The 27,504-nt window shown below is 42.3% G+C and overlaps 1 long non-coding RNA gene across 1 annotated transcript in view; it reads right to left on the reverse strand.

Moving 5' to 3' along the window:
- LOC140464229 (uncharacterized) overlaps window positions 1-27,504 on the reverse strand; it is a 98,533-nt gene that overhangs the window by 16,994 nt on the left and 54,035 nt on the right. Inside the window, exon 3 of the long non-coding RNA XR_011954887.1 lies at window positions 20,036-20,121. This is a non-coding gene — a long non-coding RNA (uncharacterized lncRNA). The remainder of the gene's footprint in view (window positions 1-20,035; window positions 20,122-27,504) is intronic.

Here is a 27,504-nt window from a genome sequence, read left to right on the forward strand (position 1 = left end):
CTGGGTATAATGCAGAAGATGCAGGATCAGTTCATTCCAAAAAGGAAGAAAGATCCTATGAGGAGGCAGGGGGTGGCCGTGGCTGACGAGGGAAGTTAAGAAACATATAAAGTCAAAAGAGAAAAAGTATAACATAGCAAAAATGAGTGGGAAAACGGAGGACTGGGAAGCTTTTAAAGAACAACAGAGGATTACTAAGAAGGAAATACGCAGCGAAAAAATGAGGTACAAAGGTAAACTGGCCAAAAATATAAAGGAGGATAGTAAAAGCTTTTTTAGGTATGTGAAAGGGAAAAAAATGGTTAAGACTAAAATTGGGCCCTTGAAGACAGAAACAGGGGAATATATTACTGGGAACAAAGAAATGGCAGAAGAGTTGAATTGGTACTTCATATCTGTGTTCACTGGGGAAGACACATGCAAACTCCCAGAGGTAACAGTGGCTGAAAGACCTGAACTGAAGGGAATTTATATTTGCCAGGAATTGGTGTTGGAGAGACTGTTCGGTCTGAAGGTTGATAAGTCCCCGGGGTCTGATGGTCTACATCCCACGGTACTGAAGGAGGTAGCTCAAGAAATCGTGGATGCGTTAGTGATTATTTTCCAGAGTTCGATAGATTCAGGATCAGCTCCTGTGGATTGGAGGGTGGCTAATGTTGTACCACTTTTTAAGAAAGGTGGGAGAGAGAAAGCAGGAAATTATAGACCAGTTAGTCTGACCTCAGTGGTGGGAAAGATGCTGGAGTCAATTATAAAGGATGAAATTACGACACATCTGCATAGCAGTAACAGGATAGGTCAGAGTCAGCATGGATTTATGAAAGGGAAATCATGCTTGACTAATCTTCTGGAATCTTTTGCGGATGTAACTCTGAAGATGGACAAGGGTGATCCAGTGGATGTAGTGTACCTGGACTTTCAGAAAGCCTTTGATAAAGTCCCACATAGGAGGTTAGTGAGCAAAATTAGGGCGCATGGTATTGGGGGCAAAGTACTAACTTGGATTGAAAATTGTTTGGCTGACAGGAAACAAAGAGTAGTGATAAACGGCTCCCTTTCGGAATGGCAGGTGGTGACCAATGGGGTACCGCAGGGATCAGTGCTGGGACTGTAGCTTTTTACAATATATATTAATGATATAGAAGATGGTATTAATAGTAACATTAGCAAATTTGCTGATGATACAAAGCTGGGTGGCAGGGTGAAATGTGAGGAGGATGTTAGGAGATTACAAGGTGCCCTGGACAGATTAGGTGAGTGGACAGATGCATGGCAGATGCAATTTAATGTGGATAAATGTATGGTTATCCACTTTGGTGGCAAGAACAGGAAGGCAGATTACTACCTAAATGGAATCAAGTTAGGTAAAGGGGCAATACAAAGAGATCTGGGTGTTCTTGTACACCAGTCAATGAAGGCAAGCATGCAGGTACAGCAGGTAGTGAAGAAGGCTAATAGCATGCTGGCCTTCATAACAAGAGGGGTTGAGTGTAGAAGCAAAGAGGTTCTTCTGCAGCTGTACAGGGCCCTGGTGAGACCGAACCTGGAATATTGTGTGCAGTTCTGGTCTCCAAATTTGACGAAAGACATTCTGGCTATTGAGGGAGTGCAGCATAGGTTCACGAGGTCAATTCCGGGAATGGCGGGACTATCTTATGTTGAAAAGTTGGAGCGACTGGGCTTGTATACACTTGAGTTTAGAAGACTGAGTCGGGATCTGATTGAGATGTATAAGATTATTAAGGGATTGGACACTCTGGAGGCAGGAAACATGTTTCCACTGATGTGTGAGTCCCGAACCAGAGGACACAGCTTAAAAATATGGGGTAAGCCATTTAGGACAGAGATGAGGAGAAACTTCTTCACCCAGAGAATGGTGGGTGTGTGGAATGCTCTGCCCCAGAAGGCAGTGGAGGCCCAGTCGGATAGAGTTGGATAGAGCTCTCAAGGATAATGGAATCAAGGGTTCTGGAGATAAGGCAGGAACAGGATACTGATTGAGGATGATCAGCCATGATCATATTGAATGGTGGTGCAGGCTTGAAGTGCAGAATGGCCTACTCCTGCACCTATTGTCTATTGTCTATTGTCTATTATAATATATGTCAGAAATAATCCACCCACTATATTTCCATTCACAAATTTGGAAAAAGGCTGCCTTCATATTGTTCAAGCGGTTTGAATTCGAAACATGCACATTCACCACAGGTTGATGGTGTGACATAGCACAAGTTGACTGGATGTCTCTGGGTCACCTTCCTGCAAATTCATGGCACCATTATTGATGTAAGTCCAGTAAGTTTCTTGCAAATTCACACAATCTAGATACTTGAGAACACATCAAATTAGAGTGGAAACATTGGATCCTCAAACTTGGGTGACTGTCTAAGAGTGACAGTAATTCGAATGTGACATGTTCCCAGATGACCACCTTTTGGTATTTGCCTCCTCCTCGAGTGTGTGGTACTAGGTAAGAGGTTGTTCAAGGTGATAGTTCACAGTTACCAATCATCCTTTTGTCTTTGGTTTGTCTTGGGCCTAAGTAATTAGTGGCAGCAAATATACCACCAGGGAGTATTGAAATGAGAGGCACTGATCCTGGGTAACAATAAGGATTATTGCATGATCGCCCCCAAGTACAACTACACCTGGGTGGACATCATTGCTAGGACCAAAAGGAGCAGGTACAGATAGATCTGCTCCCTCCTAAAGCTAGATTGGAACTCCTTGCCACCCAGTGTGTATGGCTTCAGTAGAATGGGTGGAGCTAATGTGATATGAATATTAACCCCTTCAGAATCATTACATACATAACAATGGAGACCACTAAAGAGAAACTAAAAAATGAAGAAAAATGAGATGTGTCTTGTCGTAACAATAAGTTCCAACTGTTGCTAATGTACTGGTGTTTGTGAATGTAGACTGAAATCATAAGTCAATAGCAAACATATTCTGCACCAGCTTTGCATTTCGCACTAACAGGAAAATACTGTCTCTCAACTCTTGTTACCTCATTTTTAAAGACCTCCCATTTTCCAACCATTCCTTTACATGGGAAAAGTGTCTCTGAATCAACTTTTGAAAGTTATTGTCCAATAGCATCAAAACTGGCCTTAATTCAATTTGGAGTCATAGAGATATACAGCACGGAACAGACCTTTCGGTCCAACTCATTCATGCTGACCAGATATGCGAACCTTATCTCAGCCTATTTGACAGCATCCAGCCCATATCCCTCAAAACCCTTCCTATTCATATAACCATGCTGATGCCTTTTAAATGCTACAATTGTACCAGTCTCCACCACTTCCCCGGCAGCTCATTCTGTATACGCACCACCTTCTGAGTGAAAAAGTTGCCCCTTAGTTAGCTTTTATGTCTTACTCCTCTCATCCAAAACCTATGCCCTCTAGTTCTGGACTCCCCCATCCCAGGGAAAAGACCTTGTCTCTATACCACCTTGCCTTTCCCTATAGCTCAAATCGTCCAACCCTGGTAAAATCCTTGTATATCTTTTCTGAACCCTTTCAAGTTTCACAACATACTTCTGACAGGAAGGAGACTAGAATTGCACACAATATTCCAAATGTAGCCTAACCAATGTCCTGTATAGTCACAACTTGACCTCTCAACTCCTATACTCAATACTCTGACCATTAAAGGAAAGCATACCAAATGGTTTCTTTGCTGTCCTATCTACTTGCGAGGTAAAAACAATGACTGCAGATGCTGGAAACCAGATTCTGGATTAGTGGTGCTGGAAGAGCACAGCAGTTCAGGCAGCATCCAAGGAGCAGCGAAATCGACGTTTCGGGCAAAAGCCAAGGTTTCTTTGTTCAGCAACACTCCCATTCAGTGTATAAATCCTGCCCTGATTTGTCTTTCCAGCACCTCGCATTTATCTAAATTAAACTCCATCTGCCACTTCTCAGCCTATTGGCCCATCTGATTAAGATTCTATTGTAATCTGTGGTAACCTTCTTCGCTGTCCACTATACCTCCAATTTTGGTGTCATCTGCAAACTTACTAACTATACTTCCTATGTTCATATCCAAATCATTTATGTAAATGACGAAAAGTAGTGGACCCAGAACCGATCCTTGTGGCACTCCACTGATCACACATCTGAGTTTCAGTCAGACTGATCTTGGTTTACTGATGGTTTTGCTAGCCCGGTAATCATTGCAGTCAGCTTAGATGGATATTTGTCCTTTCAAAAGTGATTTTAAAGTTCTCAGGTGTAAAATCAGATAACGCAAGTTGAATATCGGTAATTCATATTTATCACTATGTATAGCACTAGTCAACATTCTACTACCTTATCACCATATTAATTCACATATTAAACTGTTTTATAGAATATTTTCTGATCGTTACCTCAAAGTACAGATTGAAAGGAAATTTTGAGATTTCAATGGAATTCAAATATTATGAGTGTTGGGCAGTCTCTCTAGGTTAAACCTTCGATCCTGATCTCCTTGCACTCCCGTCATTTCACTGTTGGAAATAGAGTCTGCACATTTTGGTTTTAATGCTCTACAGTTCTTTCTATAATTAAGTCCAAAACTCTCCACACATTGCCTTTAAAGGCTTCCTTAAACTTCAAGCTTCAGTCGTCCCTTTTCTATCAGTATTTAATCCTTCCTCCTTCATGTTTTTTTAATAGTGTTAAAGGTGCTATATTAATCTAAGTCATAGTAATCCAGTTAAATAGACACAGAATTATACAAGAGAAAGAAAATGACTTGACAGAGATTCAACACGATTCATGTCAAGGACAGCAATGACTTGGCCAAGGCGGCTAAGTTCACCTTTGGAGCTCAGATGCAATCCTTCAAAGATAAACTAAGGAAACAATTCATATTTTTAAACAGCTCCATTATAAAAGAGAAATCTTTGGTAAGCTTCACGGTAAGGCTTGAACGTGTGCAATGCAAGTATTGTAATTCAAATGCTCGGAAAACTAACCCTGATTCACAAAACGGCATTGCAAAAAGAGCAACTGAGGCAGATTGTGTGGTTTGAATTCAAGAACACGTGGCACCATCTGAAATGATCGATGATCTGGACTGAAGGAGGACTTAGGAACATCCTAATTGTGTCCTTGGGCCTCATCGAAACAAATCTACACAGTCAGTGCCAATTCAGTGTCCCAAAATCCCAAGTCTTTCAATGGTTTCAGATCAATAATGGAAGGAGGGGGAAACAAGAGGTGGGAGAATATGCAGGGATATCTGCAATGTTAACGAGAAGGTAGGAGAAAACAGTAATGGGTTGAAGGCTTTGGACTGACAACTTAGTGAGAGCTGGTGGAGTGCAAAGAGCAAACATGTCCTGAATTAAGCATAGGACTCACTGCGATGAATTTAGCAGCAGCCCTGAGAGCTGTCTGCTAGACTGTTATTTTAGCTGTAGGATGAGGGGACGTGGAGTCCAGGTCACAGTTAGGCATTCTCTTCATACATCCCAAGAAGGACCAAAGTTAGAGCAGCACGGCATTCCTTATCTGTGAGAAACATGCTGGATATTTATAGACTTTGCATATCCTTCAACCCTCGCATTCGTGAGTGCAGCCAAGACCTACTATTTCAGTGAGGAAATTACTGATTAGATAATTAATAAGAACATCTTGTGATAGGTCCTGTCATATTCACACTTCTGGCCACATTGTGTGTTTGAGTACATGCTCATTCATGACTGCATACTCTCTGGAGACAAATTTTGTTGTACCTATGATCCTTACAGGACATTCTTTTAAGGATAGGTGATATCCAATACCCCATTAGCATCTAAATGCTGACTCATGGTGCATTGATCTTGTAGAAAAAGGGTGCTTAAGTGCTGACTGTGGAAACTTAGACATTACATGACTATAGCATTGCTAGCCCATTTAGCAACATGTGTGAAACAGCAGATGCTGAAAGCTGAACAATGATGGGTAGGTGAGAAGGAATTTCATCTCCGACAGATAATGGTCACGGCAGAATGCATTGCTTAGCTCTCAGATACCTGATCATGAAGAAAGCCTACTTTATTTTGTGCTGTACATTGTTAGGATGCCTTCCTATCTGAGTGCTAATCTTTCCCTCACACCTATCAGAACAGACTGCTGTTGTTCTTGAATATGGGAGCAGCAAATGTTGCAAAATGCTCAAACAGTGGATAATAGTAACTTTTATTGCACAACAGGAAAGGTGAAGAAACAAGTAACAAAGAAAATGCATTTGCTAGTTCCCATAAACAGGAGCTATTTGCCTTTGTGATAACAAAAGTCTAAATTTATTGAACGATATGCTCATCCAACGTATCTGTTCACTGCAGGTGTCAATGAAATTCTGGATGTAGGTTTGCTTGCTGAGCTGCAAGGTTCATTTCCAGACATTTTGTCACCTCACTAGGTAACATCTTCAGGGGGCCTCCCAGCGAAGCACTGCTGATAATTCCTGCTTTCTATTTATATGTTTGGGTTTCTTTGGGTTGGTGATGTCACTATCTGTGCTGATGTCATTCCCTGGTCTTTTTCTCAGTGGATGGTAGATGGGGTCTAACTCGATGTGCTTGTTGATAGAGTTCCAGTTGGAATGCCATGCTTCTAGGGATTCTCGTGCATGTTTCTGTTTGGCTTGTCCTAGGATGGATGTGTTGTCCCAGTCAAAGTGGTGTCCTTCCTTAATTGTAAGTAAGGATACTAGTGAGAGAGGGTCATGTTGTTTTGTGGCTAGTCGATGTTCATGTATCCTGGTGGTTAGTTTTCTGCCTGCTTGTCCAATGTAGTATTTGTTACACTCCTTGCACGGCATTTTGTAATTGACATTCGTTTTGCTTGTTGTCTGTATTGAGTCTTTCAAGCTGCTGTTTTAGTGTGTTGGTGGATTTGTGGTTACCATGATGCCAAAGGGTCTGAGTGGTCTGGCAGTCATTTCTGAGACGTCTCTGATGTAGAGGAGAGTGGCTAGGGTTTCTGGATGTGTTTTGTCTGCTTGTTTGGATTTGTTGCTGAGAAATCGGCCGATTATGTTCATTGGGTATCCATTCTTTTTGAATACATGGTATGGGTGAGTTTCCTCTGCTCTGCGTAGTTCCTTTGTGCTGCTGTGTGTGTTCGCTTGTTGAAATAATGTTCTGTTGCAGCTTTGCTTGTGGATGTTGAGATGATTGCTTCTGTAGCTCAATATTTGGTCCGTATGTGTTGTTTTCCTGTAGACGCTAGTTTGAAGTTCCCCATTGGCTGTTCGCTCCACTGTGACATCTAGGAATGGAAGTTTTGTAGTTGTTTTCCCCTCTTTCGTGAATTATATGCCAGTAAGGGTATTATTAATAGCCTTAAAGGTTTCCTCTTATTTGTTTCATTTAGTGATGTCAAAGGTGTCATCCACGTAGCGGACCCAAAGTTTGGATTGGATGGTTGGCAGAGCTGTTTGTTAAAGTCTCTGTATTACTGCCTTTGCTAAGAACCCTGATATCAGGGATCCTGCGGGTGTTCCATTAGTTTGTCTGTAGGTTTTGTTGTTGATGGTGAAGTGTGTGGTAAGGCATAGGTCCATTAGCTTGACGATACTGTCCTTGCTGATGAAGTTAGTGATGTTTGATGTATGTGTCTTTGGGTCTTCTAATAGTGTAGTCAGTGTTTCCTTGGCTAGGTTAATGTTTATTGATGTAAACAGGGCAATTACATTCAAAGGAGACCATTATTTCATCCTCTTCTATCTTAGTGTCTTTGACGGTCTTCAGGAATGCTTGGGTGGAGTGGATGGATTGGCGCGAGTCTTCTGCTAAGTGTTTTAGTCTTTAGTGTAGCTCCTTAGCCAATCTATAAGTTGGTGTTCCAGGTAGTGAGACTATGGGCCTGGGGGGGTGCTCCTGGTTTGTGCATTTTGGGTAATCCATAGAAGCTTGGTGTGTTGGATCCATCTGGTTTTTTTTTGGAAGTCAGTTTTATTGATTTCTCCAGATTTCTGATGTTTTTTGAGTAGGGCTGTGATTCGGTTCTCTAGTTGTGGGGTCGGGTCTATTGATACTTGTTGGTAAGTATTGGTATCTGTAAGTAATGTGTTCACTTTTCAATGTAGTCTCTTCAATTTTGAATGATTGTCAAGTGTCCTTTTATTTGTAGGTTGGATAACAATGTTTTTATTTTTGTTTAGTCTTTCCAGTGCTTTCCTTTCTTGTATATTGAGTGTGTTTCCTTCCTTTTTTCTGCTTAATGTTGGTGCATCTATCTGTCTGATAGTTAGCTGGATTTCTTCTGTGAGTTGGTTATCTTTTAGTGTTGGTTCTCATGCTGCTAAGAAATCTTTCTTGTCCGCATCCTGCAATTGTAATTTAATCCTCTTACTCAGACCCCTTGGCATCATGGTAGCCCATAAACCCACCAACACACTAAAACATCAGCTAATGAACTTGAAAGACTCAATACAGACAACAAGCAAAACTAATATCATTTACAAAATACTATGCAAGAACTGTAACAAACACTACATTGGACAAATGGGCAGAAAACTAACCACCAGGATACATGAACATCGACTAGCCACAAAACGACATGACCCTCTCTCACTAGTATCCTTACATACAGATAAGGAAGGACACCACTTTGACTAGGGCAACACATCCATCCTAGTACATGCCAAACGGAGACATGCACGATAATTCCTAGAAGCATGGCATTCCAACTGGAATTCTATCAACAAATACATCGAGTTAGACCCCATCTACCACCCACTGAGAAAAAGACCAGGAAATGACATCACCAAAGGAAATGACATCACCAACCCAAAAAAACCCAAACATATTAATAGAAAGCAGGATTATCAGCATTGCTTCGCCTGGAGGCCCACTGAAGATGTTACCTAGTGAGGTGACGAAATGTCTAGAAATGAACTTTGCAGCTCAGCAAGCAAACCTACATCCAGAAACTCAACCTGAGCTACAAATCTTCTCAAAACTTGCTCAATGAAGTTCTGTCTGCCTGAAGCCGTATCACTCTATCATGATCAAAGTGATGTTCCTCCCAATGTCCTCATCATTCTCCTCAGAACACTGTTGCTGCTCTCCCAGTTCCTCATCCCATTGTATTCCCTCTTTGCCTGCTTCAGTTATGCAGAGCACAGCACACTGTGCCAAGAATGTTCTCCTAGGGATCCTCCAACCACACAGCATCAACATTGATTTCACCAGTTTCTTCATCTGTCTTTCCCCCACCTTATCCCAGATCCAACCCTCCAACCTGGCACCGCCTTCTTGAACTGTTCTTTCTGCCCATCTTCCTTCCCACCTATCTGCTCCACCCTCCCCTCTACCCCCACCTCCATCCACCTTCCAAGCTACCTTCCCACTCCAGCTGCACCATTCTCCTATTTATCTCTCAGACCCCTTGCCCACCTACCCCGCCTCCCAACCAACACTCCTGATGAAGGACTTATGCCCAAAATGTCGACTCTCCTGCTCCTCAGATGATGCCTGACTGGCTGTGCTTTTCCAGTGCCACACGTTTTGACACTGTACTCCAGGACCATTCAAGATCAATCCAACCTCAGAACCTCATCTTGAGTACCCCTACTGTCTGCTCTACAATGGCCCTGTTAGAAACTGTATTGTACCTGCATTCTGCCTCAGTCAGGTAGTCCTTCATGGTATCATCAGCCACTGGTGGAGAGGATGGCTCTTGTCTCACTGTTTATGTAGATAATGCATGAAAGTTGATTTGGTGATTATATGCATTGACTTGCAGAGCAGCTCAAGGGGATAAAGTTCCTATCTGTCCAATGGTTTATGGCCTTATGGTCTCCAGGTAGGGACAGCTTTTGGGTGGCATTCAGCCTTTCAAACAATTCAAAGATTGAGGCATCATGGCAGTTTCCAAGTTACCTGGAATGAATTGAAGAACACTTCAGAATTGATTAAATGCAATCCATTAATGAATCCAGTCATATTGTAATAAAGCACTCTCAACATTTATACATATTTATGTGAGTATCCTCATGTGTACAGTTGATAGTGCCCAGCACCTGAGGCCAATGCTGTTTACAGATCTCACTGCCCGGCCTGCAACACTGACCTTGACACAGGCATAATGGATGCAGTGGTGTAATCTTGCATAAATTGAATTTGTCACATCCTTGCTGCATTTGTGCATTGCGGATCAGGTGATTCCATACAGGTGCCCACTGGAAGATTGGACTGCACCAATTGCATAAAAATTAAATGTGGTTATCACCTTGACAGCTACTGGATAGAGGACCAATCACTTCTTCAGAGCACAAACTCTACTCCAGCACATGACACCTATCTGTCATGGTGTCCCAGGCCAACCCCAGCCTATATCTGCACTTTGATTTGGTTATTTGGAGGAAATAACAGCAAGGTCAATACCGTCAGGGCCTGCTAAACCTCCTCTGCATTCTGGGACTATCTTCTGTTGCAGCTTCTTCATATCTTCGGCATCCCCTGGAGAATACTATTGTTTCTGATGCCTTTGAATCTCTCAAATTGTTTATGTTGCCTTTTTAGGACTGCAACAGTGTCGATAGTATTTGCCTTTGCAGCATGATTGCAATGAACTGTACATGGGAAGTCTCAGGAACGTAACACCTCATTAATGATGTGACTCTTGAGCAGTCATATCAAACACAAAGGAAGCTTTAGCATAGGCTGCAATACAGCAAGACATGAAGGAGGGATGTGAAATCCCTCTGCATATACCTCAGAGATATTCGACCTTATGTGTCACAAATCTTGTGCAAATAAATTGGGAATATTGTAAATCTATGAGGAGAACCACTGCCTTGCCTCCAACCCTCACATCAGCCACAAAATACAACATTGATTATCAGGGCCCATGTTCTCAAGTACTTACATACTCTCTTTTGAAAGGAGAGTGGCTCCACACCCTTATATAGTTATGGGACCTTCGGGATGTGTTCAGAATTGCCAAATGCAGGTGGCACTTTTAAGGTGACCTGCTATCCCTTCTGCCTCACAAAAGATGATTCATTTCTCATGATGAATGACATTGCCATGATTGCTTCTGACCAATGTTTGTAAGATACATTTTTAGTCAACACAAGAGCTGCATGTGCAGAGTAACCTGAGGGAGGTGTATGTTGTCATTGTAGCTGCAGATGCCTGATTTACGCAATTGCACCTTGGACTGCCTCATATTAACGCAATTGGACCCACCTCACAGACTCATCCCACCCACTGTGAGTATGCTGGCAGCCATATCTCATTGGTATTGCACTGTAGAGATTTGGTAGATGAAGAAACTGTTTCCAAGTTACACTCTTGAGAGAGAGTCCTGGCTCCACCTGAAAAGGAAGATTCCCTCCACAAACTCTTCATATACCCTTTTGTGTCACTGTCCTTGTAAATCCCAATAGCTTTGAGATTTCCTATTTTCTCATCTCACTCATATCTAACTATTAATATCACTATTTTACCGCCCCCAATTTCTCATTCATCCTTTAATCTACCACATAGCCATGTCCACTATTGCAATTCATTGTACCCCCATTGAAGGCAGGGTGGTGGTGACTTCTAAACTCCCCCTACCACAGTACTCCATTGCCTGCCATGCTATATCAGATCAGTCCCTTGCATTTGGAGTTGTTGCCTCTCCATCATTATCCTATCTATGTCACAGCACAATTATTCCAATCCACACACCCAAGTTTCTCACTTACACAAGATTTGAAATTCATAGCTGACCTTGGACGGACCTGTGTGGGAGAGCCCACAGCACAGGAGCTGATAAGTGCACAGTTTGTAAGTGTAATCTTACTGTCTTATTTTTAAATAGTGAGTAGAGCGGGTTCTTTTTGGTTATATGTTTTATTGAGATCTGTTTCTTGATTAAAATTTAAAATATAAGACATAGGGACTAAATTAGCCTGGAGTGGTGTTTTTTTAGAGCAGTGTTTTTTTTAGAGCAGTAAGACTGTGCTATTTTCTGGGTCTGTAGATCGTTAAAGCACAAAACTGGCCTTAGTGGAGTGATGTGCTTTTCTTGTCGGATGTGCTTGATTAGGGAGACTTTCCACGTTACTGATGTTTATGTCTGCAGTAAGTGTGTTAGGTTGCGAATCCTATTAGATTGCATAGATCGGTTGGAGTGGCAGTGAGGCAATGAGGAATTTACAGGAGCTAGGGGGAGTGATGGATGGCAATCATAGGAAGGGCGAAAAGTCACAGACACAGTCAGGTAGCTGGGTTACCTCCAGGAAAGGTAAGACGGGTAGGCAAGTAAGCAGGAGACTTCTATGGCTAACCCCATTTCAAACAAGTATGCAGCTTTTGGAAAATGCAAGGGGTGATGGATTCTCAGGTGAATGTAGTATGAACAGCCACGTTTCTGATATTGAGACAGGCCCTAATGTAATGAGGGATACATCAGGTTCTAAGCAATTAATTGTGATAGAGGCTTGTCTAGTCAGAGGTACAGACAGGTGCTTCTGCAGCTGACAGTGAAAAATCAGAATGGTGTGTTGCCCCCCCCCGGCACCAGCATCAAGGATATCTCAGAGAGATTGCCGAATGTTCTCAACGGGGAGAGACGTCATTGTACACATTGGAACTAACAACTTAGGAAGGAAAAAGGATAAGATTCTGAAGGTACAATGTAGGAAGTTCAGCAGAAATTTAAAAAGGATGTCCTTGAGGGTATTAATATCTGGATTACTCCCAGTGCCATGATCTAGTGAGGGTAGGAATAGGAGGATAGAGCAGATGAATTGGCGACTGATAAAGCTGGTGCATGGGGAGAAGGACTCACACTTTTGGATCATTGGAATCTCTTCTGGAGTAGAAGTGACCTGTATCAGAAGCACCTGAATTGGAAGGGGATTAATATACTGGCAGGAAGATTTGCTCGAGTTGCTTGGGAGGATTTAAACTAGTAACGTGTGGGGGTGGTGGGGGAGGTGGGACCTAGGGAGATAGTGAGGAAAGAATTCAGCCTGAGACTGGTACAATTGGGAAAAGAAACAAGTCAAACAGTCAGGGCAGGCAGGAACAAAGCAGAGAAAAAGGCAGGACTGATAAATTAAACTGCATTTATTTCAATGCAAGATGCCGAACCCGGAAGGCAGATGAACTCAGGGCATGGTTAGGAACATGGACTGGGATATTATAGCAATTACAGAGACATGGCTCAGGGATGGACAAGATTAGCACCTTAATATTCCAGGATACAAATGGTATAGGAAGGATAGAAAGGGAGGCAAGAGAGGAGGGGGAATGGCGTTTTTGATAAAGGATAGCAATACCAATGTACTGAGGGAAGATATTCCTGGGAATGTGTCCAGGGAAGTTATTTAGTGGAACTGAGAAATAAGAAAGGGGTGATCACCTTATTGGGATTGTGTTATAGAACCCCCTATCACCACCACCCCTCCTCCTCCCCCCCCCATATTCAGCACGAAATTGAGAAACAAAATTTGCAAAAAAAGTGTGGTGCTAGAAAAGCACAGCCGGTCAGGCAACATCCGAGGAGCAGGAGAGTTGATATTTTGAGCACGAGTTAATGCTCAAAACATCAACACTCCTGCTCCTCAGATGCTGCCTGACCGGCTGTGCTTTTCCAGTGCCACATTTTCTGACTCTGATCTCCAGCATCTGCACTCCACACTTTCTCTCAAACAAATTTGTAAGGAGATCTCAGTTACCTGTAACAACAATAGGGTGGTTATAGTAGAGGATTTTAACTTTCCAACCATGGACTGGGACTGCCATAGTGTTAAGGGTTTAGATGGAGATGAATTTGTTAAGTGCATTCAAGAAAACTTTCAGATTCAGTACGTGGGTGTACCTACTTGAGAAGGTGCAAAATTTGAACTACTCTTGGGAAGTAAGACAGGGCAGGTGACTGAGGTGTCAATGGGGGAGCACTTTGGGGCCAGTGACCATAATTCTATTAGTTTTAAAATAGTGATGGAAAAGGATAGACAAGTCCAAAAAGTTAAAGTTCTAAATTGGAGGAAGGATAATTTTGATGGTATTAATCAAGTACTTTCAAAAGCTGATTGGGGGCAGATGTTTACAGGTAAAGAGATGGTTGGAAAATGGGAAGACTTCAAAAATGAGATGAGAGTCCAGAGACAGTATATTCCTGTTAGAGTGAAAGGCAAGGCTGGTAAGGTGTAGGGAATACTGGTTAAGAAAAAGGCGGCAGCATATGTCAGATATAGATAGCATTGATCAAGTGAATTCTTAGAAGAGTATAAACGCAGTTGAAGTATACTTAAGAGGGAAATCAGGGAGGCAAAAAGGGGACATGAGATAGTTTTGGCAAATAGGGTGAAGGAGAATCCAAAGGGATATTACAAATACATTAAGGACAAAAGGGTAACTAGGGAGAGAATAGGACCCCTCAAAGATCAGCAAGGCAGCCTAATTGTGGAACCACAGGAGATGGGAGAGATACTAAATGAATATTTTGCATCAATTTTTACTGTGATATGCTTTCCTTCATTGGTCAGAGTATTGAATATAGGAGTTGGGAGGTCATGTTGCGGCTGTATAGGACATTGGTTAGGCCATTTTTGGAATATTGTGTGCAATTCTGATCTCCCTCCTATTGGAAGGATGTTGTGAAACTTGAATGGGTTTAGAAAAGATTTGGAAGGATGTTGCTAGGTTTGGAGGGTTTGAACAGTAGGAAGAGGATAAATAGGCTGGTGCTGTTTTCCCTGGAGCATTGGAGACTGAGGGGTTGCCTTTATAGAGGTCTATAAAATCATGAGGGACATAGATAGGTTTAAATAGCCTTTTCCCTGGGGTGCGGGGGTCCAAACCTAGAGGGCATAGGTTTAGGTCCCTTTTAAATCTTTCTCATCTCACCCTAAATGGCAATGTTTTCACGCAGAAGATGGTGCGTGTATGGAATGAGCTGCCAGAGGAAGTGGTGGAGGCTGGCACATTTAAAAGGCATCTGGATGGTTACTTGAATAAGAAGGGTGCAGAGGGATATGGGCCAAATGCTGGGAAATGAGACTAGATTTATTTAGGATATCTGGTTGGCATGGATGAGTTGGACGCAACAGTCTGTTTTTTTTTAGATTAGATTAGATTACTTACATTTACTTACAGTGTGGAAACAGGCCCTTCGGCCCAACAAGTCCACACCGACCCGCCGAAGCGCACCCACCCAGACCCATTCCCCTACATCTAACACTATGGACAATTTAGCATGGCCAATTCACCTGACCTGCACATTTTTGGACTGTGGGAGGAAACCGGAGCACCCGGAGGAAACCCACGCAGACACGGGGAGAACATGCAAACTCCACACAGTTAGTCGCCTGAGGCGGGGAATGAACCCGGGTCTCTGGCGCTGTGAGGCAGCAGTGCTAACCACTGTGCCACCGTGCCGCCCTTGTACAGCTGTGCTGTACAGCTCTATGACTCTATGACACAAAATAGGGGGCAGGAAAGGTAGTCCTAAGGAGATGGCATGGATGCAGAAGGACTTGCAGGCTAGGAGAATGGACAAAGAATTCACAGATGGAATACAATGTGGAAAAGTGTGAGGTTATGCACTTTGGGAGCAAGAATACAGGTGCAGACTATTTTCTACATGGAGAAAGGCTTCAGAAATCTGAAGCACATAACGACTTAGGAGTTCAGGATTCCCTTAAGGTTAATATACAGGTTCACTTTGCAGTAAGAAGCTAAGTGCAATGTTAGCATTCATTTTGAGAGGACTAGAATACAAGAGCAGAGATGTACTGCTGAGGCTGTATAAGGCTCTGGTCAGATCACATGTGGAATATTGTGAGCAGTTATGGGCCCCATATCGAAGCAAGGATGTGCTAGCCTTGAAGGTCCACAGGAGATGTAAGAATGATCTCCAAGATGAAGGGCTTGTCATATGATTAGCAGTTGAGGACTCTGGATCTGTACTCGATGAGATTTCGAAGGATGAAGGGGAATCTTATTGAAACTGACAGAACATTGAGAAGCCTGGAAAGAGTAGACATGGAGAAGATGCTTCTGCCAGCAGGAGAGATGAGGACCCGAAGGCACAGCCTCAGAGTGAAGGGGTGACTTTGAGAACTGAAATGAGAGGAATTTCTTCAGCCAGAGGGTGGTTAATCTCTGGAACACATTGTCACAGGAGGTTGAGGAGGCCAAGTCACTGAATGTATTAACAACAGAGCTTGATTAGTAAGGTTCTCAAAGGTTTCATGCAGATTGCAGGAGAATGGGGTTGAGAAATATATTAGCCATGATCAAATGGTAGGAGCAGATTTGATGGGCCAAATAGCCTAATTTTGCTCCTATGTCTTATGGTCTTTCCCCAACATCTGGTGACTGCAAACCGCTTGATGTCTACTGCTCAAACCCCCAGGACTGACTGGTTCATGGAAGGTTCTGTCCCACATTTCAAACCGAGTTACATCAAAGTCACAAAAGCTGCTGAATGAATGTATCTTTTCACCTTCCTGGCATCAATATTTACACCTGAACAAATATCATGAAAAACAAATTATTAAATCACCTATTTATGGGCGGCACGGTGGCACAGTGGTTAGCACTGCTGCCTCATAGTGCCAGAGGCCCGGGTCCAATTCCCGCCTCAGGCGACTCTCTGTGTGGAGTTTGCACGTTCTCCCCGTGTCTGCGTGGGTTTCCTCTGGGTGCTCCGGTTTCCTCCCACAATCCAAAAATGTGCAGGTCAGGTGAATTAGCCATGCTAAATTGCCCGTAGTGTTAGGTGAAGGGGTAAATGTAGCAGAATGGATCTGGGTGGGTACGCGTCAGTGTGGACTTGTTGGGCCGAAGGGCCTGTTTCCACACTGTAAGTAATCTAATCTAATCTATTGTTTTTTGTAAATTGGCCACTTTCTTGTCCACATGACAATAATGTGATCTCCTTTAAGATATGCTGTGCACATACACATCTTTTCTCTTCATTTGTCAAAGCCTAAGCTTATCCCTAAGCTTATCCCTAATCCCTAAGATTAAACTCATTTTGCTCATGGATCCATACCCAAAACGTTAGCTCATCTGTTCTTTGCACCGGTGGTGCCAAACCGGCTGAGTGTCTCCAGCGATCTCTGTTTGTGTTCCAGGGCATATTTCCCTGGTTCTGCAGCAATCACATTTGCTCAGGGTCCCAATGATGATATCCATTCAATTGGGGTGAACCCTGGCATCTTACTGATGCCGTCCTGTGTAATGGTGCCACTGATATCGATGTCTGTTGCTTATCCCTCCTTTGTAAAAAAGAAAGCAAGATGCTCCTCGCCAAAACAAGGGCTGCTAAAAAAAAATTGCATTCTAAAAAAGGTCTAAAGCATTTGACTCTGGTTTACTTGTCTGAAATATGAGTCCAGTTCTGACACTACATCCCATGTTGGGCATGAGTAATGTTCACTATTACCAGCAGTGACTTCTGGCCTCACTATTCAACGATCATCTCCGTCAGAAGAAATATCAGCAATGTATTTGCAATGATAATGCATATCTTTCAATGCTGAAGATCTGATGCAAATTATATTTTTGGACTGGTGACAAACACGACTATCATGAAAATTATAGAGGCTTCTCATGGCTGCTGTCATTTGAATTTGGGGTACTGGGGGTGCTTTAAAAAATTTTGCAATTATCTGACACAAAACATTGGCCCAGATTTGGGATTGGCCACTCTACTTCTGATCCAGATTGGACACTTGCCTTTTGAGGGGTCCTCCTCACAAAATTCCTGGATAGGGACATTCTTCCTCAAAGCAGCACAGACAAGCCCAGGATTTCATGGAGGTAGGAGCAAAAGAGATCAGCATGGAATCTGCACTCACTTTTTCGGCAGGAGGTCCATCTGATTGAAAGGGCCTGCAGCCACTTTGACGACTGCTGAAAGAGTTGGGGGGAGTATGGTGCCTAAATGGGTGAAGGTCACAGATTCCAGGTGAATGGGGTGGGCGGTAAATAGGTGAGTAGTTAGGGATGGGGTGGGGAGGGTAATCAGGTTGGTGGGGATGTGTGTTATAGTTGGGGCTGAAATTGGGTCCAATCCGAGGAAAGGTTCAAGTCAGGTTAGGGTGGGGGGGGGGTTCAGGAGTTGGGATGATGGGCTGGGAGAATGTTACTCAAGAGTTCATAGAGGGGCTAGGGTTGTAGGTTTAGGGTGAGCTTTGGAATGGTAAGGGGGTTTGGGTCTTAAGTCTGGTGGGGATAGGTTGGAGGGGCAGGCTGGTTTGATAGGTTGTGTATTGTCCAGTTGAGGGGAGTGGGTGTCTGGTCAGTGGGCGTGGGCTCTTCAGGTCAGTGGGTGTGGGGCTTGCCAGGTAATTGGGGGGTGGGTGGTGTCATGTCAGTGGGGATGGGGTGGGGATGTCAGGTCAGTGGGACTGAGGGGTTGGGTGGGTGTCATGTCAGTGGGGATGGGGGCGCTGTCAGTTCATTCGGGTAGGGGTGGGGGGGTGTCATATCAGTGGGGCTGAGGGGTGGAGAGGTGTCAGGTCAGTAGGGATGACGGCTGTCAGGTTAGTGGGAGTGGGGCTGTCAAGTCAGTGGGGCTGAGGGGTGGGAGGGGTGTCAGGTCAGGGGCAGCAAGGGAGGGGGAGGTCAGTGGGAATGAGGGTGGGGTTGGGGATGTCAGGTAGGGGATGCATACCATGACCAATTGTGGAATGGGTGTGTCAGGCAGGTGGGGGTAGTCAAGGAGAGGTGTTCAGTGTCCTAGTTACCCATGAGTTAGAATAAGTTTTAGTCCTCTAGTATGTCCTGTGTAACGTCAGTCAGTTGAAACCTCATTGAAGCAGAGTCAGTTGTGTTGGTCTGCATGGTCACAGTGCACCTCCAGTCTCTGCTGTAAGAATGACAATCTTCCTGTGGGAAAATCTGGACTATTGTAGTCCCTTAAAGAAAGAAACATGCCTGCAGTCAGAGAACTCAATGTCCTCTAGTAGAACCTCTTCAACCATATAATTTAGTGTAACTTGAACAAAAAATATTTCTACATCTGTTATCAGTTAACATGTTTGCTCTGCCGTATTTTTTTCTCATTTTTGAATGTCAGCTGTTAGATAGGAATGAGCACAGGATGAAATCTATTCAAAATTTAGATTAGCCTCCCACTGGGAAACAAGTTTAAATTGGATCAAAGCAGTATCCAGAGGTTTAAAATAAATGTTAACATGTAAGGGAAGGTCTCAAATGTTATAGACTGCATGTATCTGCTGTGGCCAACCAAGGAATTTGATCGTGTACGCCTTTAACTGATAGTGAATTGGAATGCATCATAAAATTATCAAGTTACTATATAATGTGCAAAGGTAGTTGGACTGCAAGAGAATCCGATGCATTTTTACAGACACTGAGACACCACAAAATATCCAGATACACATGAAACACATCTTCATGGTCCACAGGCAGAATAAAATGTGAGGGGGAGAAATAATTAAAGCTGCTCCTGATCTACCTGATCCTGTCTGCCAACAGCATCGCATATCAAACATTGAGGGTGTAGGTGAACATGTGATGAATTGTCCAAAATTATTTTCGCTGGTATAGAATAAATCAAATCTGACAAAACAGTCTATTTCTCTGCACTTTGCACCATTTCCTTAAACAGGATATGTTGAGTCAGGCTGAGTTTTTGTTTTCATCTGAACGACTAAATGATGTCCCACTTTGAATTTGGCATTAGAGTTGAACTTTTGGGAATGTTTTTGTTGTACTGAATCTAGTCATGGAACACTGCAGGAGGGGTTATGCCAGCTTATGGGAAGCTCTGATAAATCACAGGCCTTTCAACGGGGCTGGGGAACTGCTGGTCAACAAGTCTGGTTCTCAAAGTTGTTCTTAACTAAGATATAGGTGGGCAAGACACAGTTTCTTAACAACTGACTCTTGGGATATCTTTCCCACTCACACTCTTCCATCAAAGAAATTATCACCAGGACCTTGTTGGGCAAAAATATTCATTGGTGTACATCCCAAGCTTGTTAATCAAGTCATAAGTTACTGGAGAAGGTCCTGAATCAGCATTAGTTTGTCACCAACAGAAGATTAATCACAAATATATTTTCCTACCCTGCGTCACATTGTGGTATTGTTTTCACCTGAGCGTGATGTAAGACGGATTCTGTGCAGCGATGTGACAGCATTCTGGTTGAGGGCTAGGCAAGAAAAATTATGTTCTGTTATAAAAAGTGGATGAATCCCATCTTTAAGCACAACAACAACAGCTGTAGCCCACAGTTTGCAACATAAATCACAGTCACAAATATGGAAGCAGTGGAGGGGGGGGGGGGGAATGAATCAATGCTCACTGCAGTACAGTGGCACTCTATAGCAGCAAGGCAAAATCCTGTTTAGCATTTAAGCATTCCACATAACTGTCCAGAAATACATCTGAAATGAAACGCTGCTTTAATCTCCTTGAACACCAATCCATAAGGTTTAAGATTTGGCTTCATGTTTTAAGATCACTGAAATACTTCTCATGCAGTTCACCTCTCGAGCTGTGTCCCTTTCCTTCAATCCAAGTTCGGTAAAGAGTATGGAATGGTGCAGGTCATGAGAAATTAGAGTGGGAATTTTACTTTAGCCTGGGATTCAATTTCAGGTTATCTACGTGGGCGCCAGATATCCTAGCACTGAAGCTACATGGCTGCTGCTGAGCTTTATAAGAAACCTAAATGAATGTATGTCTATTGTGCTGGCAACATTTCAATCACTATTTTTATGAACTTTAATCTCTATCTCACAAATCCACTTTGAAAATAGTATGAGGTTTACCCTTTCATTGGTGATAAATTTGAGCTTAATATTGAAATCAACTCATTTGTAAAGTCACTTCTCATGCATTTTTTCCATTATTTGTCAAGCTATTTGAAAGTCTCTGTGGCGCAACTGGTCAGCACGTTCGGCTGCTAACCGAAAGGTTGGTGGTTCAAGACCACCCGGCCCGGATCTTTCATTGTTCTAAGTTAAGCCATGCGGCATGTAGTCATGGCTGACTGGTTAAGGCGATGGCTTAATAATCCTTTGGAGCTTCCCACGCAGGTTCGGGACCTGCTGATTCCTTCCCTCGCTGGCTACTTGGGACGGCACAGTGACTCAGTGGTTGGCAATGCTGCCTCACAGCACCAGGGACCGGGGTTCAATTCCAGCCTTGGGCCACTGTCTGTGTGGAGTTTGCACATTCTCCCCGTGCCTGCATGGGTTTCTTCCGGGTGCTCTGGTTTCCTCCCACAATCCAAAGACGTGCAGGTCAGGTGATTTGGCCACGCTAAATTGCCCTTGGTGTTAGTCAAGGGTAAATGTAAGGGAATGGGTCTGGGTGGGTTGCACTTCGGAGGGTTGGTGTGGACTTGTTGGGCTGAAGAGCCTGTTTCCATGCTGTAGGGAATCTAATCTATATAAATTATAATCTGATTATGAAGTCTTCACAAATTTATGTTCAATATTTGGATGAAAAGGAAGCTAATAATTATCAAAGGCTAGTTTGCTTATTTTTAATATGGAGATTTTACTCTGAGCTGGTTCATTGCCTTTATTCCTTTTGGCATGAAGTGCCTGGTCAGATTTTAGGAAATAACAGCAGGCATCATTATTTTTATCAAACTGTTTTGACATGGTATGGCATCTCCATTGTAGATGGGTCCTGAACCTAGAAATTCTAGGCCAGAGGTAGAGACATTATCGCTGAACTACTAGTGCAGATATGGTGGTTGGATCTCCTGGGAATTAAAGAATCCTGGTCTTTCTAATGGAATAGGTGGGAAGCCTTAGTTATGATACACTGGAAAATTTAATTTGCAAAGGTGTTTGCAATGTCCATATTTTGAGAAGATATGTCAGTGTGGCCTTTTCATCAACAGAGTGAAATCCTTCCCATCCTTCTCTGTTTCTTCTGCTGTTTCTGACTGAATTGTCGATGTGTCCCTCCTGGAAGCTGCTGTCTCCACTTCCAACCTTGCAAATTCAAATTCAGACACTGAAGTTTGCAGTACAAAATGATGTCAATTCTACCTATGTATGTCAATGTAAATTGTGCTGACTAGTTGTTACTGTTTGAGCTTGTTTTCAGATGTATGGTTATGCTGGTTAAGTAAAATATATTTGAATTGTGTAATAAATGTTATGAGCTCTGCCAAAAGAAACTAGTCATTTAGTAAAACACACTTTTGATAATGCCTTCAACTCAATTTGATGTCTTCGAGGTCACTGGAATTGTGGATAAGGAAATCAACTTTTATCAAAATTCTTGCAATGATTAGAACATGGGCTGGATTCAACACTATTGTTTGTTGTCATGTCTGATCAAACTAGAATGAATTTATAAATCGTAAAAACATTGCTAGTTTGATTGGGATTAGGGGTGAAATAAAAAAAGCATTGCTGATAGACAGATGTTGGCTTGATATGTAAGTAAATAACTACAGTCAATAATAGTGGGAGAGCTAAGTATAAGTTTTTATAAGTTAGCTAATCACAGCAGGGACTGTATTCTCAAGGACACTAATTTAGGAAGAGGAATATGAACAAAGCTTCTTGTCTGATGTACAGGGACTTTATGTGTTGATTTTGAATGAGGAGGTAACTGGATATACCTAGCATCATGACCAAGCAATCTAGCAACAGTCACTCTGAAGGCTGAAAGATGGCCAAGAAGAAACAGGCCCAAACTATTGAGAGGAACTTAATGCTAGTGAACTGTACCCATTAAACAATCAGTGCCTTCAAGACAAAAGACTAATTTAGCAAAAGAAAATTTGACTTAAAAAGGGACAAATAAAAATGATTGGACCATTGTGTTTCATTTTGACTTATAACTCTTGAAACCTGCTGAAAACACAATTGTAAACTTTATAGATCCAGTGAAAGCCTCTTTCTCTGGTTAACCTCTACACTTTTAACAAAATATTACAGTATTTAAATGAAATGCACAGGAATGTAAGCACTACCCTCAAATACTTAAAGCCAAGTACTGGAAATCTGAAACAAACACAGAAAATGCTGGTGAAACTCAGCAGATCTGGCACCAACTGAGGACAGAGAAACAGTTAATATTTTGAGTCTGAAATGACTTCTTCAGAACTGTTTTGTGTTGACTTGATTGTTGTAAAATGTTTCCTATCAGAAGTACAAGATGTAACAATCCCAGCTAATGGTAAGACTGGACAAGTCAGATCCCAGTTTGAAACCTGGCTAGATCATCTGTTTTACTTTTGCAAATTGGTGAAGGTGGTGGTCAGTCAGTGAACATATTCACACAAGGTTGCCAATGTTCCTTTTTTGGCAAAAGTATACACATTTATTACACAGAAGAAAAAATGCCAAAACTTAAAAACTTGTGGGCGGCACGGTGGCACAGTGGTTAGCACTGCTGCCTCACAGCGCCAGAGACCCGGGTTCAATTCCCGCCTCAGGCGACTGACTGTGTGGAGTTTGTACATTATCCCCGTGTCTGCGTGGGTTTCCTCCGGGTGCTCCGGTTTCCTCCCACCATCCAAAAATGTGCAGGTTAGGTGAATTGGCTATGCTAAATTGCCCATAGTGTTAGGTGCAAAGTAAATGTAGGGGAATGGGTCTGGGTGGGTGCGCTTCGGCGGGTTGGTGTGGACTTGTTGGACCGAAGGGCCTGTTTCCACACTGTAAGTAATCTAATCTAATCTAAAAAAAAGACCTTAAAACAGATAGCAAAAAGAAGGATCCAAACCTTTATCCTAGAAATTTCCTTTACAGTCACTTGATCTCAGTGAAGTATCACTCTGATCTTAATGTTTTAATTTCTTTCTCAATGAGTCATTCAGCCCTTTGGTCTGCTGGAAGATGTTTCAGTTTTCTTCTCAGCTCCTAGAGCCTGGATACTTCAGTCAAATTCTAACAGCCTGGAGATTTCCAACAACTCTCACAAGTTGAAGACTTCAAAAAACTAAACCAAAACTACCCTTCTGCTCAGGTGCCTTCTCTTTTTCAGAAGAAAACATGTTAGTAGCTCCAAGCATCTGTTTCTGTATAATTTACTGTTACAATTAGCTAGCAAACAGTTTGGCACTTTGAAAACAACTCATTTATCCTGACCCTCTGTTTCCTGTTAGTTAGCCAATCCTTTACTCATGCTAATATATCCCACCCAACACCATGGCATCATACTATACAATATTTATCGAATACAGTTCAGAAATACAAATATGCTACATTGGCTGGTTTCCCAAAATCCACCTGCTTGTTACATCCTTAAAGAATTTAATAAATTTGTCAAGCACAATTTCTCTTTAAGGACAAAGTGAGAACTGCCACTGCTGGAAATCAGAGTCAAGAACGTGGTGCTGGAAAAGCACTGCAGGTCAGTCAGCATCCTAGGAGCAGGAGAATTGACGTTTTGGGCATAAGCCCTTCATCTGGAATTCCTGCTGTGCTTTTCCAGCACCACACTCTCGACAGCAATTTCTCTTTAACAAAACCATGTTGAGGGCTGTTTCACAGGAATGTCGGATGCTGAGGGGTGACCTTATAAAATCATGAGGGGCATAGATAGGATAAATAGTCTTTTCTCTGGGTGGGGGAGTCCAGAACTAGAGGGCATAGGTTTAGGGTGAGAGGTTTAGGGTGAGCGGAGACCTAAGGGGCAACCTTTTCATGCAGAAGATGGTAAATGTATGGAATGATCTGCCAGAGGAAGTGGTGGAGGCTAGTACAATTGCAACATTTAAAAGGCATCTCGATTTTTATATGAATAGGAAGGGTTTGGAGGGATATGGGTTAAGTGCTGGCAAGTGGGACTAGGTTAGGTTGGGATATCTGGTCGGCATGGATGAGTTGGACCGAAGGGTCTGTTTCCGTGCAGTACATCTCTATGACTCTGCTTGATTGTGTCATGTTGCTCTCTTGTTGATCAACGTTAATTTCAATGGATAGTTAAATAGACCTCTAAGGGTAATACTTAACCAATCAGTGATCCCGCTTGAGGAAGACTTTCCCTGCAATGTAGCTTGTCCCATTTGGCACAGGGGAAATGGGGAAATAATGGGTAATTGTAAAATTCTAAAATACTTTAATTCTGTTGTTTTTATGGAACAGGTTTTGGAGTCTGTTCACATTTTGAAATATCTATTTTGGGAAAATTGGAAACAGCCCAAATTGGCTTGAAACCAGTTTAGCCTATGGAATAGGAATTGATATATTTGAAAACTAACAGTGTAGACTCTGTCTTGTTGTAGGGGGTTTGTCTTCCCCCTAAGCATGTCCCTCCTGCTCTCTTGGCTGCTACTTCTAACATATATGGAGAGGATTATTAAGCTGCCAGGATATAGCCACTGAACTCATATTTAAAATGCAGTTACGGATTTTTTGATTGATATTTGGGGGAGACAATGGCCTAGAAGTATTATCGTTGGCCTGTTAATTCAAAAACTTAGGTAATGTTCTGTGGACATAGGTTCAAATCTCACGGTGACAATAGCGGAATTTAAATTCAATAAAGAATCTAGAAATAAGATTCTAATTAAATCATTGTCAAAGTCAGGAAAATCCATCTGGTTCACTAATTTCCTTTTGAGAGGAAAATCTGTCATCCTTACCTGGTCTGGCCAAAATGTGACTCCAGTCCCAACAGCAATGTGGTTGACTCTTAAGTCCAGGCAATTCAGGATGGACAATAAATGCTGGTCTAGCCAGAGATGCCCATATCCCATGAGTGAATAAAAATTGGAAGTCCAGATTCAATGACTGACATCAGGAAGAGAATTTCATGTCCTCTCATACCCAGCCCACAAGAGATAACGGAGTGATGTCACTGTTGGCCTGCTCCATGTTTCCATAAATGGATTTTAAAAAGTGAGCCTGAAATAAGAAACAAAACATGAGCTCTAAAGCAAACTTATAAATAGATTCTTGTCTGAATTAGGACAATTCCTTCAAGTAAGTAAGTTTCTGTTGACTTAGATTGGATCTATCTTTAGAACAATGCTTGGTGTTCTGTCTATTCTGCTGATGTGAACATAGTCATGTGGCAGCAACATTATTACGTGAAACATCTGCAAACAGTAGAGGAGTCATTGACATATATATGTTTTAAGCATTTTTTTTGGGACATCCCCCACACCAGTTTTACTTTTTGTAATTCCTGATATGTTAGTGTAAAAACACATTTGTTCTGAATGCTTTAATATATTGCAGGTGATTTTCTTCTGTGTCCCTGTCCAGCTCCATATGTTTTATTTATTTGTGTGGGCTGTTGTGTCTATGTTGGGCAGAAACAGTGTTATAATTGGAGTGATGATGCCATATCACAATGTATTTTGAATATTGTATCAGACCCGAGATCAACCCTTTGTAACCAAGGAAGCATAGGTTGTGTTGACTGATTTATGTATCCGTTTCCCTGGTGGTCAGAAGGGAGCACTATCTGTCGAAGGCATCTGCTTTCCCTTCCAACTTAAGGAGGCTACCCAACCAAGACAAAAGCATAATACTACGGGTGCTGGAAATCTGAAATAAAAACAGCCAGTGCCACGAATACTCAGCAGGTCAAGCAGCCTTGAAGGAAAAGGAAACAGAACTAACCTTTCAGGTTCACCTTCCGTCACATCGAGGGCATTCATTTCTCTCAAAAGATTTTCCCTAGTGCAATGATTAGACTTTCTTTCAAGAATGTGGCTTTGAATGTAACTTGACCGACAGTGAATGATATAAATTTCTGCTTCACATTAAGATAACCTAAAACTGGAAGGAGGGCGAAGCTGAAATCCAGATAAGCTCAATGCACCCGTGTGTTGACCCTAATCGGGAACTGCTCCCGGAAAACGAAGAACAAAGAACAGAACAGCCCAGGAACATACCTTTCAGAGAAAACCAAGACTGCACCAAAACATGATGCCTTTCTAGATGAATAACCTTTTGCCCTTACAAAGTCCATATCCTTCTATAGTTCTACCAATGTGCCTCTTAAATATTGCTGTTGTACCTGCCTCCACCACTTCCTCTAGCAGCACATTCCAGGCGCTTATCACTCTCGGTGTAAAAATATGCCTGACACAACTCCTTTATCCCCATTTTACCTTAAAACTCTGTCTCCTAATAATGGACATTCCTACTCTGGGAAAAATAACCATCCACTCCATCCATAATTTTGGAAACCTCTATCAGGTCACAACTCATCTTTCGACGTTCAAGTGAAAACAAACCAAAAACAAAACCTAGAGTACAAAAGGATGTGTGAGTCTTCAGCATGCTAGTTTTCTGTTTTTAGTTCCAATGTCATACTTCTAATGTTTATCTGAGGACTAAAGACTAGTTAACAAATTCTTTACTTTGCTACAACATTCTAAAAATATACTCTTGGAGTTGGCTACTCCTAACAATTCTGCATTTGTTCTTGCCCTGACTATTATTATTCTGAGTATCGTGTTCATGGGAGTCAATAATTTGCAAGAAGATAGCTCAGTTAGTTCCACCTTTGCACCCAAACACGTCACAGCAACCCAGCCCCTTTATTTGCTGGGTTGTAATAAGAGGTGTTCTAGGCTATATGCTGAGAGCCACATTACATC

This window comes from Chiloscyllium punctatum, chromosome 39, assembly GCF_047496795.1.
Source record: "Chiloscyllium punctatum isolate Juve2018m chromosome 39, sChiPun1.3, whole genome shotgun sequence".
Lineage (NCBI taxonomy): Eukaryota > Metazoa > Chordata > Chondrichthyes > Orectolobiformes > Hemiscylliidae > Chiloscyllium > Chiloscyllium punctatum.